This window comes from Triticum urartu, chromosome 1A (genome assembly GCF_056163025.1).
Source record: "Triticum urartu cultivar PI428250 chromosome 1A, HENAU_Tu73, whole genome shotgun sequence".
Taxonomy (NCBI): Eukaryota; Viridiplantae; Streptophyta; class Magnoliopsida; order Poales; family Poaceae; genus Triticum; species Triticum urartu.
Window position 1 is genome coordinate 480,837,508 of NC_141873.1, and position 12,466 is coordinate 480,849,973.

The following is a 12,466-nucleotide window of genomic DNA, read 5'->3' on the forward strand; positions in this document are numbered from 1 at the left end:
CGTGTTCCAACAGTCAAATTTCAAACTCACGCGGCAGCTTTACTTGGGCTACAAGCAAAGCTGACTTGTCCAACTCTGGACAAGTTTCGCTCTCATAGTCTTCACTCGAAGACATAGGTTTTGGTTAAGCATCACTTCAGTCATTCTGACTGGTTCACTTGGACCCCACTTAACAGTACGGTGGTTCCTATGACTCAACAAAGAAGAAACAGAACTACAAAAGATCTAAGTCTTCGAGCTCCATAGGCTTCATGCGATGTCTTCTCTTGTCATAGTCTTCAATGAGAATATCTTCATATACCACCTTTGACATCAATGTCTTCATACATTTTTAGGGGTCATCTCTGGTAGGAAAACCGAATCAATGAGGGACTTCTACCTGTGTTATCCTGCAATTCTCACAAACACATCAGTCCCTCAACTAGGTTTGTCGTCAATACTCCAAAACCAACTAGGGGTGGCACTAGATGCACTTACAATCTCCCCCTTTTTGGTGATTGATGACAAACTAGTTGAAGTTTTCAACGGGGAATATAATATGTGAAATTGTAAAGGATAAGGAATTTTCTTCATAAGTTGCAAGGGCTCCCCCTGAAGATGTGCATATAAGTAATTTGCTTTTGGAATGCAAATGCACATGGCAGGTTGTACTTGTGGAGATCCTCTTCAACTTATGATGACAATCCACTATGAATGTGAAGGTATGTGAAGATAATGACATGCATAATGGAAAATGGATGTCTGCAAAGTGATCTAAGTGCGGAATTTATCGTCGCACATGCGGAATTTATCATCGCATCACAAAGTAGCAAATAAGTAGCAGACGACCATCGAGTTTAAGTGTTACAACTCAAAGAACCAAATGTATCAAAACGAGAGTTGTAAACACGAAGCAAAATATAAAGCACCCGCCCATATGGACCCGCTTGAAGACTATCAAACTCATATGCTTCTCCCCCTTTTGTTAGTAAGGACCAAAAAGGTTTGAAGACATAGAGCATCTACTCGTTCCCATGAAGAGTAGGTGAAGCAGCAGGGTCATCAGTGGTGTTCGGCGGTGCAGAAGAACTTGGAGCAGTGTCGAAGCGTGCTGAAGGAGGTGGCGGTGAAGTGGCATTGTCTTCATCCTCGATCACTCTGGCATTCACAGTTGCAGCAGAGGAAGAGAACTCAGAGTCTTCAAGAGATGGAGTTCGTCGCAGCACGGCCCTTCGAGGAGGTGTGGAGTCAAACTTGAAGCGTTTAGAGAAGCCATCCTCTTGAAGATCATCTTCAGAGCACATCAGCGTCAGCCCTTTCCATGTGCGTCGAGAGGTTTCATGGGCAACAAAAGCATTCTTGGTGGCAAGATTGCGAATGCGGTTGACATCCACCAAGAGGCTTTGCATTTGGCGCTTCAGCCAGTCATGATGCCTATCCTGTTTCTGATGAAGAGCCACCAGAAGCTCTCGGTCATTAAGAACACGAGTGCGCTTCTTGGGTCGTTGGGCAATTGTGCTGTCGGTGGCTTCAGTAAGGGCAGGATGTGGTGCACGTGTAGTTCCAGCCAAAGGATACACACGAGTGACTGCTTCAACTCCTTCAATGTTCTGAGAAAAACTTTGATGCTCCGCATTCTGAAGACTTAGAGGTTCCTTGGCAGGCTCAGGATAAATGGCTTCAACAGACATATCCACATCAGGCAGAAAGATCCGATGATTGCGAGCAGATGGCTGATATGAGATAGCGGAGTGGAGTTTAATCAGCCGCATTATCCATGGAGCGTAGAACTTCAAGCCGAAAAGATTAGAGCCTGATGCAGCAAATTGGCGTATGAAGAAGTCCTGTGCATTGAAGCATTTGCCATGAAGAATATAGAAGACCAAGGTCTTCATTTCACCTTCCAGCTTGGCATGTGGAGAGTGTCCTTTGATGGGCCAGAGAGTTCGCCTTATGATGTGATAAATAGTCCTTGGCAGATACTCAAGGTCTTCAACAAAGAACTCTTTGGGATATGCAGCATCTTGGGGCAATGGCTTCATGATACTGAGCATCTGACTCATGTTGGGTTCAGGCTTCTGAAAGATGCTTTCCACAGCTTCACTGTGAATCTGACAGCCAGTTTCGTAGAGATCGCCAGGAGTGGGTAGACCAATGAGCTCAATGATGTCAAAGGCTTTGGCTTCGTGATGAATGTTTCCTGTCATCCACTCCAGGACCCAAGTCTTCGGATCTCTGTTGTACCCGCGGATGTGAAGTGTGGCATAGAATTGGAGCAGCAACTCTTCATTCCAATGCTCTTGGTCGGTGACGAACGGCAGCAGTCCAACCTCTTTGAAGCAATCCAGAGCTTCTTCCAGACAGGGTAGACCAGCTATTGCTTCAATGTCAAGACGCTTGTGTGGGAAGATGCGACCTTGATTGTATAGAATGCAGGAGTAATAGCTTCGCTGCGGATAGCTCCAGAACCGATCAGATGATATCCTTTCCCTTGAGTAGGGGTTCCTGGAGCTATTGAAGAAAGTGTTGTCTACTTTGAAGCCATTGACATTGAAGGATCCAGGTGCTGATGCAGGACCTGGAAACCTGGGCAATCTTGGGATTGGCTTCTGTACCTGAGGCCTGTGCTCAACATGATAGTCGAACTGAGGACCAGCAGCAGGCGCAGGAAAAGAAGCAGTGGGATCAGTGGCTTCGCTGACTTCTGGTGCTTGGGTTGGTGAAGGCTCCACATTAGCTTCAGCCATGACAGCGTCAGTGGCTTCATTGGTGTTGGTGGTGGCAGCCTCAAGATTCTCGACCTCCACTTGACGAGCTGGAGGGTCAGTCACAGTCACGTTCTCCTTGAGAACAGCTTCTTGGTGGGACGGGGGAGTAGGAGCTTTTGGGGTTTCTTCTTCATCGGCTGATGCAGCCGGAATGTCTTCAGCAGCTTTAGCTTCAGACTCAGAGACTGGAGGCCTTGGTCCTTTGCGAAGCCTGCGTAACGCTGGCGACACCTGTGGAGTTGGAGTTGGCTAGGCCTCAAAGTCTTCTTCCTCTTGTGCTTGTGGGCGATCAGCCCATGATGCATCCTGAGCAATTGGCGTCAGAGGACGACCAATGCTGATGAGTTCACTGTGCGTTAGCACAGGCGATGATACCTGTTGGTGCTCGAGCTAAGGAAGAACTGCATCATCTTCAACATGGTCATGGTGACCAATGTCTTCAGCAGCGATGGGATCAGCTGCTGGAAAGTCTTCAGCTTCATGAGCCTCTGTGAAAGGAGGCTCATGGACAGTCAGTTGACATTCTTGAGGTTCAGCGTCAGGGCGAACCATGGAGATGGGTTCAACAATCAAGGGCTCTGTGGGAGCAGCCCATTCCTTCTTGGTCTTCCGCTTCTTCTTGGAGGGAGCAGTGGCAGAGGCTTCAGGAGTTTCCTCTTTCTGGCTTCAGCCTCAGCAGTCCTCGTCTTCTTCAACTCTGAAGCGGTTGACCGGACCTTTGGCTTCGAGCTAGTCATGCTAGTTGGGAAGACAATGGGATCTTCTTCCTGCCTTGGTGCGTCGGGTTCGGCCATAGCGGGTTTCTTCTTCTTCTTTGCAGCCATCCTGGGGTCGATGCCAGGACGCCCAAGGGCCTTGCGCTTCTCAGCCTCATTGTAGGCTTGCACACACTTGTCAGCCAGGCTCTTCATGCGCTCACGAGAGCCTTGAGCTTCTTCATGCTTCTTGAGAAAGGCTTCTTTAAGCTTGTGCAGCATGAGCTTGAAGTTCTTGACCTCTTGTACACTGAGCTTAGCCATATGCTTCTTGAACTGAGCCTTTTCATAGTTAATCTTTTGCTTCAGTTCGACGATGCACTGAGCGAGAGCTAGCTCTGAAGCAATGGCGCCATGGAAGGCGACACTGAGACCAATGGGAAGTTGCAGGTCTTCGAAGCTGAGGTTGGGCATTTCAAACCACTCATCAATGAAGTCGTGGATGATTGCCATGTCAAAGAGAGGCAAATTGTTGAAGATTTCTGCTTCTTCTTTGCTCTTGATCAGCTGCTCAAGAGCGTCATCTGCAAGATCTTCATCACTGGATAGATCAATGGCATCATTGCGCAGAATAGCAGCAGCTGTCAGTTCGTGGCCGGTGTGTGGCAGAGGCATCTTGACCTTCTGGGGCTTGGAGATGCATGACAAATCTTCAGACTGCACACTGTCTTCAGGAGGTGCAGTGGCCAATGGCTTCGCCCGTGAGATTTTTGGTGCAGAGACAGGCTTGGAAGCTTTTGGCTGCTTCAGTTTCTTTGGCTTCGGCGCTGCAGGCGCTTCATCTGAGTCAGCGTCATCTGCAGGCTCATTCACGGCAGTCCCTTGAACCACGATATGGGTGATGAGACCTTCAAGGTTGTAGAAGGGCCCAAGAAGATTGGGTTCAGCTTCACGAGTTCCATCGGCATGGGGAGCAGAGGGACCAGGGTTGAAGTCTAAACCCAAAGACTTCTTGTTCTGCTTCGCTGAGTTCTTGGCAAACTGAAAGTTGCGCTTGAATAGATTGTCGTCACGGCACCATAGTAGTGACGATGGGTGTGCATCTGCAGGCTGTGGCCCACGGACCATGCAGTGATAGAAGTCTTGTTCAATGGCTTCTTCTCTAGACCTGTGTTGAAGATTCTTGTATAGGATGTCTCCCCACGGTCGCTTGATGGCATTTTTCTCAGCATATTCTTGGGTCACAAACCGGTATTTGAACCATTGTTCTGCCCAATATCTTCGAATCCACTGGATTCGGGTCTTGCGTTGATTATAATCCTCTTCAGGATCTGTCTTGTAAAGTTCTGAGAGGTCATCAGGCAGATCTGTTGATGTTCCGCCACGACGCTGTCTGCCTCCCTTCCTTGCAGATTTCTCTGAAGCCATGAATTTTAAACTGAAAGGCTTCAATACGTTCAAAGGTTTCAAAGGTTTTTGCTTGCTGGACAAACAGGAACTGGCTTCGGGAGAACTTATATGATGCTATAAGTATTCTGCAAATGAATGCAGACTATGAGAACCAAGGGATTCTCCCACGGACATGTACCTGTGACAGCATTAAGGTGCGAGGGAAGGGGAAGAGGTCATATGCATTCTCAGAAGATTTTGAAGATAAATTAGTTTAGAAGACATTGACCTCATCGTGCGAAGACATTCACTCATAGATAAGGAGTTGGTTCCAGATTTGTACGAATCCAGAGATCAGTACAAGTGAGGAATCTAACTACTTTGTGAAGCATAAGTGAATATACTAGGCATGTTATGAGATGTAGTATGAAAGAGATCCAACTTGTGTGAATAGAAACTGCTTGTGGTAGAAAGTGACAAAGCTATAGGATCAAAGGGGCCGTAAAAAGGAATTTTTATTTACCACACGAAGAACTGCTAGACGGAGTGGAAGAGGAGGCCGAGCAGTTCGATCTTCCGTGCCCTAACTTGGCGACAAAGGACACCTACGGCGACGGCGGAGAAGATGATGTCCGCGGTCGGCGTGAAGACGGCGTCGGAGAAGTTGCAGCAGCGAAGCGCTTCGTCGCCGGCGTCGTCGAGGGCTAGCGGTGGCACTAGGGTTCGTGCGAGAGTGGAAGAAGAGATAATGACTGCGGTGAGGCGTGTATTTATAGGTACAGGGGCGGCTCAGTGTTATTACACAGGTGCCCCTGGCGATTCACATCTGAGGAACACGTGGCCATCATGCAACATGTCAGAGGTTGTTCCACGTCCCACGCACGCCTGGATTGTCGGGTGGTCGTTCCCACTTCTCTGGGTTTCAGGTGAAGGAATGAGCATTGAAAACGGACTTAATGTTTGTCTCTGTATCTTCTGCTGACAAGGACGCAGAGAAGACATTCGACAGTTTCAACAGAATGCATATGACTTGGAGAGATAGAGTTTGAGATAGAAAGCATAAAGAGGTTAGGGTCCGATCACATTCACTTAGTTCAAAAGACTCAACACGAAGACATAGCTATAAGTGAATGCTGTAGAGGACAGAACACTAGTATATATATATATATATTCAACATAGTGAAGATAATCATGAAGACATGTTGAAATTGAAGCCAAACCAAATGTGAGGACATAGCAAATGTAACGCCATGAGTGAAACACTTCAAACAGAACCTTTGGTGGTGGCGTTACCCACCGTATAGGAAGTATTAGACCCAGACACGGCGCACAATTATCGTGGCGCTCCGAAGTCAAATTCCATATTGATATATTCACACTTAGAATGTATGTCTTCATTGATTGAGGATATACTTTACTTCATGTGTTGCACATCTAAGTCATCAATATGCATAAGTGTTAGGATGTGTGCCTGATCACAGGACATTTGAGGATTCCAAGATATTTAGCTCACACCGTAACTTGCAAAATCTCTTCTCATCCAAGGGCTTGGTGAAGATATCTGCCAATTGTTCTTCAGTGTTGACGTGTATGATATCAATGTCTTCCTTCACAACATGATCTCTGAGAAAGTGATGACGAATTTCAATGTGCTTTGTCTTCGAGTGTTGAACTGGGTTGTTGGCAATCTTGATGGCGCTTTCATTGTCGCAGTAGAGTGGCACTTGCTTCAGATGAATGCCATAGTCCTTGAGTGTTTGCTTCATCCACAGAAGCTGAGTGCAGCAAGATCCAGCAGCAATGTATTCAGATTCAGCAGTGGAGAGAGATACACAGTTCTGCTTCTTTGAAGACCAACATACAAGTGATCGTCCCAGAAAATGACATGTGCCTGATGTAGACTTGCGATCCACCTTGTCACCAGCATAATCAGCATCCGAGAATCCAACCAGATCAAACTCTGAGCCCTTTGGATACCATAATCCTAGAGTTGGGGTGTGAGCTAAATATCGAAGAATTTGCTTCACAGCTAAGTGATGCGACTCCTTTGGTGCCGCTTGGAATCGAGCACACATGCAAACACTAAGCATAATATCTGGCCTAGATGCACATAGATAAAGTAAAGAACCAATCATGGAGCGGTATACCTTTTGATCGAACTCTTTACCATTGTCGTCGGGACCCAGATGATGTTTGGCTGGCATTGGCGTCGTGAAGCCTTTGCAGTCTTGCATACCGAACTTCTTCAGGCAATCTTTGAGATACTTCTCTTGAGATATGAAGATGCCATTGCGTTACTGTCGTATTTGAAGACCGAGGAAGAACTTCAGCTCTCCCATCATGGACATCTGATATTGCTCTTGCATCATATATCCAAACTCTTCACTGTACTTCTGATTGGTGCAGCCGAAGATGATGTCATCCACATATATTTGGCACACAAACAGTTCACCATCATATGTCTTCGTGAAGAGAGTGGGGTCGAGGGAACCAGGTATGAAGCCTTTGCTCTTCAGGAAGTATTTGAGTGTGTCATACCAAGCCCGTGGGGCTTGTTTGAGGCCATACAGTGCCTTGTTGAGCTTGTATACCATGTCAGGATGTTTTGGATCTTCAAAGCCAGGCGGTTGTGCAACAGACACTTCTTCTTCAATCTTGCCATTGAGAAAAGCGCTCTTCACATCCATTTGATATAGAAGTACGTTATGATGATTTGCATAGGCCAGCAGTATGCGTATGGCTTCAAGTCGAGCCACAGGAGCAAATGTTTCATCGAAGTCAATGCCTTCCACTTGAGTATATCCTTGAGCAACGACACGAGCTTTGTTTCTGACAACTTGACCATGCTCATCTTGCTTGTTGCGGTATATCCATTTGGTGCCTATTATATTGTGCTTCTGAGGATCGGGACGCTTAACCAGTTCCCATACATTATTCAGCTCAAACTGTTGAAGCTCTTCTTGCATAGCTTGAATCCATTCAGGTTCCATGAAGGCTTCTTCAACTTTCTTGGGTTCTGTTATTGAGACGAATGCGAAGTGCCCACAGAAATTTGCTAGCTGAGTTGCCCTTGAACGAGTGAGCGGACCAGGTGCATTGATGCTATCAATTATTCTCTCAATCTGCACTTCATTAGCAACACGAGGATGTACAGGGCGAGGATTTTGCTCTTGCTGATCATTGTCATTGTTAGAGGGATTGTCTTCAGGCTGAGCATTTTCTTCAGGTTGATCAGGTGCAGAGATGATAAGTTCCTCTTCAGGTTGAGCTTCAGAGGGTATGATTTCTCCAGTTCCCATTAGTTTGATTGATTCACTGGATGGAACTTCATCTAGCACATTTGGCAGGTGCTCTCTCTGTGAACCGTTAGTCTCATCGAACCGCACATCCACTGTTTCAACCACTTTATAATGAAAGAGATTGAAGACTCTGTAGGAGTGCGAATCCTTTCCATATCCAAGCATAAAACCCTCATGTGCTTTTGGTGCAAATTTTGAAGTGTGATGTGGATCCTTGATCCAGCACCTGGCGCCAAATACTCTGAAGTAACTGACATTTGGCTTCTTGCCAGTAAGGAGCTCATAAGATGTCTTGTTCAGAAGCTTGTGAAGATAAACACGATTGATTGTATGGCATGCAGTATTAATGGCTTCAGGCCAGAATTTTCTTGGAGTCTTGTATTCATCCAGCATCGTTCGGGCCATCTCAATGAGTGTTCTGTTCTTGCGTTTGACGATGCCATTCTGCTGTGGCGTGTACGGAGATGAGAATTCATGTGTGATGCACAAAGTATCAAGATATGTATCAAGGCCAGTGTTCTTGAATTCAGTGCCATTGTCACTTCTGATGTGCTTTATCTTGGCGCCATAGTTGTTCATTGCTCGATTGGCGAAGCGTCTGAAGACATCCTGCACTTCAGTCTTGTAGAGGATTATGTGCACCCAAGTATATCTAGAATAATCATCAACAATGACAAAGCCATAGAGACAAGCAATAGTAGTAAGAGTTGAGTAATGAGTGGGACCGAAAAGATCCATGTGGAGCAGTTCGAAGGGTCAAGTGGTTGCCATGATTGTCTTCGAGGGATGTTTGGCCCTCGTCATCTTTCCTGCTTCACAGGCACCGCATAAGTGATCTTTCTTGAACTTGACGCCCTCGATGCCTATGACATGCTTCTTCTTTGCAAGGGTGTGGAGGTTCCTCATGCCAGCATGCCCTAGCCTCCGATGCCAGAGCCAGCATTCTGAAGCTTTTGCTAGAAGACATATGGCAAGCTGTGGTCCTGCTGAGAAATCTACCACGTACAAATCATCTTTCCGATACCCTTCAAACACTAGAGACTTGTCAGATTCCATTAGAACAAGGCAGCGATATTTTCCAAACATTACGATCATGTTCAAATTGCAAAGCATTGAGACAGACATTAAGTTGAAGCCAAGGGATTCAACAAGCATGACTTTATCCATGTGTTGATCCTTTGAGATTGCAACTCTACCTAGACCCAATACCTTACTTTTACCAGTGTCAGCAAATGTGATGTGACTCTTGTCGGATGGACGTAAGGTTGAGTCCATAAGAAGGCTTCTTTTGCCAGTCATGTGATTGGTACACCCACTATCAATAATCCATTCTGAAGACGCTGGTGTCGTACCCTACAGTGCAGTTAGGGGGATATGCTTCACGAAGAGAATTGTGAAGCAAAAAAATTTGACGAACCAGTGGGTTATGAAAGCTTAGATCCAGATTAGGACTGATAGGGAGAGTAGCAAGCGATTCAGGAACGAAGTACATAATAAGACCATTCGGGCATTTGATCTTGCGCCCTACAAGATGTTTAAGGTCCCCAGCAATAGCGTCAGACGATTTTGGTTTTCTGCTGGAGACCTTTCCTTGCAAAAGAGAGTTAAGCTTTCTTAGCCACCCACATCTTCAAGGGTGGCTTAGAAGCAATAAGTCTAAGTGCAGCGTCTGAGAACTTTGTCTTTGGAGCCCTAGCAAAAATTCTTGCAGGCGGACAATAGTACTCATAAGAATAAGCAGAATAGTTCTTGGTCTTATGAACATGGCGGTTTGATGAACCGCGCTCATATTCATAGGCCTGAGTATGGTTTCCCTGCAAAACATTTGCGTTAGTGCGACTCAGGTGAGTCCTCTGTCTGTATGAAGCCTTTGAACCGTATGAAGCCTGTGGTCTGGGGTTTGTCTTCTTCACTTGTGGTGTCATGATGACATTCACAGGAAGATTCTCCAAACACTTTTTCGGCACCCAGATCTTCTTCATAGGCAGCCCATTCCTGCAGTTAGTACCAATATACCTGGCAAACACTTCACCATTCTGATTCTTAAACAGTTTATAATTTGCATCAAAGGATTCATCAATGACAATGGGGTTAGCACACGTGAAGCCAGATAGAGTGGATGGATCTGCTGAAAGTTCCTTTGCAGCAACCCACGTGGTTTTGGGGTACTGCTCAGGTTTCCAGTAAGAGCCATCATCATTCATTTTCCTTACGAACCCAACACCCTCTTTCCTCGGGTTTCGGTTCAGGATCTGCTTTTTGAGGACATCACATAGTGTCTGATGCCCTTTAAGACTTTTGTACATCCCTGTTTCAAGCAATGTCTTCAACCTAGCATTCTCATCAGCAATAGCAGTGGTATCCTCAGCAGAGGGGTTAGTTCCCACATCAACAGTTAAAGATATTGCAACAGTAGCAGCAGTAGAACATTCAGCAACAGAAGTAGCATTATCACGCTCAATGCATTTAAGACATGGTGGTTCAAATCCTTCCCGAGCGGAACTGATCTGTTCGGCGCGAAGTGACTCATTTTCTTTTTAAAGATCTTCATGAGCCGCTCTCAATTTCTCAAGATCTTGCTTCCTTTGAAGATAATCCTAGGAAAGCTTTTCATGAGATGTTGAGAGCGTTTCATGACGACTTTCAAGTTCCTCATACTTAACGTGAATATTTTTTATGTCTTCAATTAAGGACTCAGATCGAGTCATTTCAGCGCCTAACAGATCATCGCTTTTGTCTAACAGTTTTTGAATATGTTCCATAGCTTTCTGTTGTTCAGTTGCAATTTTAGCAAGTGCTTTGTAGCTAGGTTTTGAACCACAATCAGAGTCATCTTCACTAGTTGTTTGATATTGAGTAGCGCGTGTGTTTACCTTGGCACCGCGTGCCATGAAGCAGTAGGTAGGAGCGGAGTAGTCCTTGTCATTTGCATTGATGTCGGTGATGAAGTCATTGTCTTCAGTGTTGAAGATGGACTTGGCAACGTATGCTGTAGCCAGACTAGCAACGCCAGAATCGGACTCCTCCTCAGACTCCACCTCCGCCTCCTCAGAAGCGGACTCCTCCTCTGAATCCATTTCCTTGCCAACAAACGCACGTGCCTTGCCAGATGAGCTCTTCTTGTGTGATAAAGACATTGAGGAAGACTTGGAAGAAGACTTTGAGTATTTCTTCTTCTTGTTGTTGTCAGAGTCATATTCCTTGCTCTTCTTCTTCTTTTTGTTCTCATTGTCCCACTGCGGACACTCAGAGATGAAGTGGCCAGGTTTCTTGCACTTGTGACATGTTTTCTTCTTGTAGTCATGAGCAAAAGCTTCATCATTCCTTGAGCTTGATCGTGAAGACTTTCTGAAACCTTTCTTCTTGGTGAATTTTTGGAACTTCTTCACAAGCATAGCAAGTTCCCTTCCAATGTCTTCAGGATCATCAGAACTGCTGTCAGATTCTTCTTCAGATGAGGAGACAGCTTTTGCCTTCAAGGCACGAGTTCGCCCATAGTTTGGACCGTAGATATCTCTTTTCTGAGAAAGCTGAAACTCATGTGTGTTGAGCCTCTCAAGTATGTCAGACGGATCGAGTGTCTTGAAATCAGGACGTTCTTGAATCATCAGGGCTAGGGTGTCAAACGAACTGTCAAGTGATCTCAGTAGTGTCTTGACGACTTCATGCTTGGTGATCTCAGTAGCGCCGAGGGCTTGAAGCTCATTTGTGATGTCAGTGAGTCGATCAAACATGAGCTGGACATTCTCATTGTCATTTCGCTTGAAGCGGTTGAAGAGGTTGCGAAGGACACTGATTCTCTGATCTCTCTGAGTTGAGACGCCTTCATTGACCTTGGAGAGCCAGTCCCAGACTAGCTTAGATGTTTCCAAAGCATTCACGCGGCCATACTGTCCTTTGGTCAGATGACCACAGATGATATTCTTGGCAGTAGAGTCCAGTTGAACGAACTTCTTGACGTCAGCAGCAGTAACACCTTCTCCAGCCTTGGGAACGCCGTTCTTGACGACATACCATAGGTCGACGTCAATGGCTTCAAGATGCATGCGCATCTTATTCTTCCAGTAGGGATATTCAGTTCCATCGAAGACGGGGCATGCAGCGGAGACTTTAATTATCCCTGCAGTCGACATAGCTAAAACTCCAGGTGGTTAAACCGAATCACACAGAACAAGGGAGTACCTTGCTCTGATACCAATTGAAAGTGCATTATATCGACTAGAGGGGGGGTGAATAGGCGATTTTTATGAAAGTCTTCAAAACGTGAAAGTTTCGAAGACAAATGATAGAAATAAACCTATTACCATGCAGCGGAAGGTAGACTACACTAGGCAAA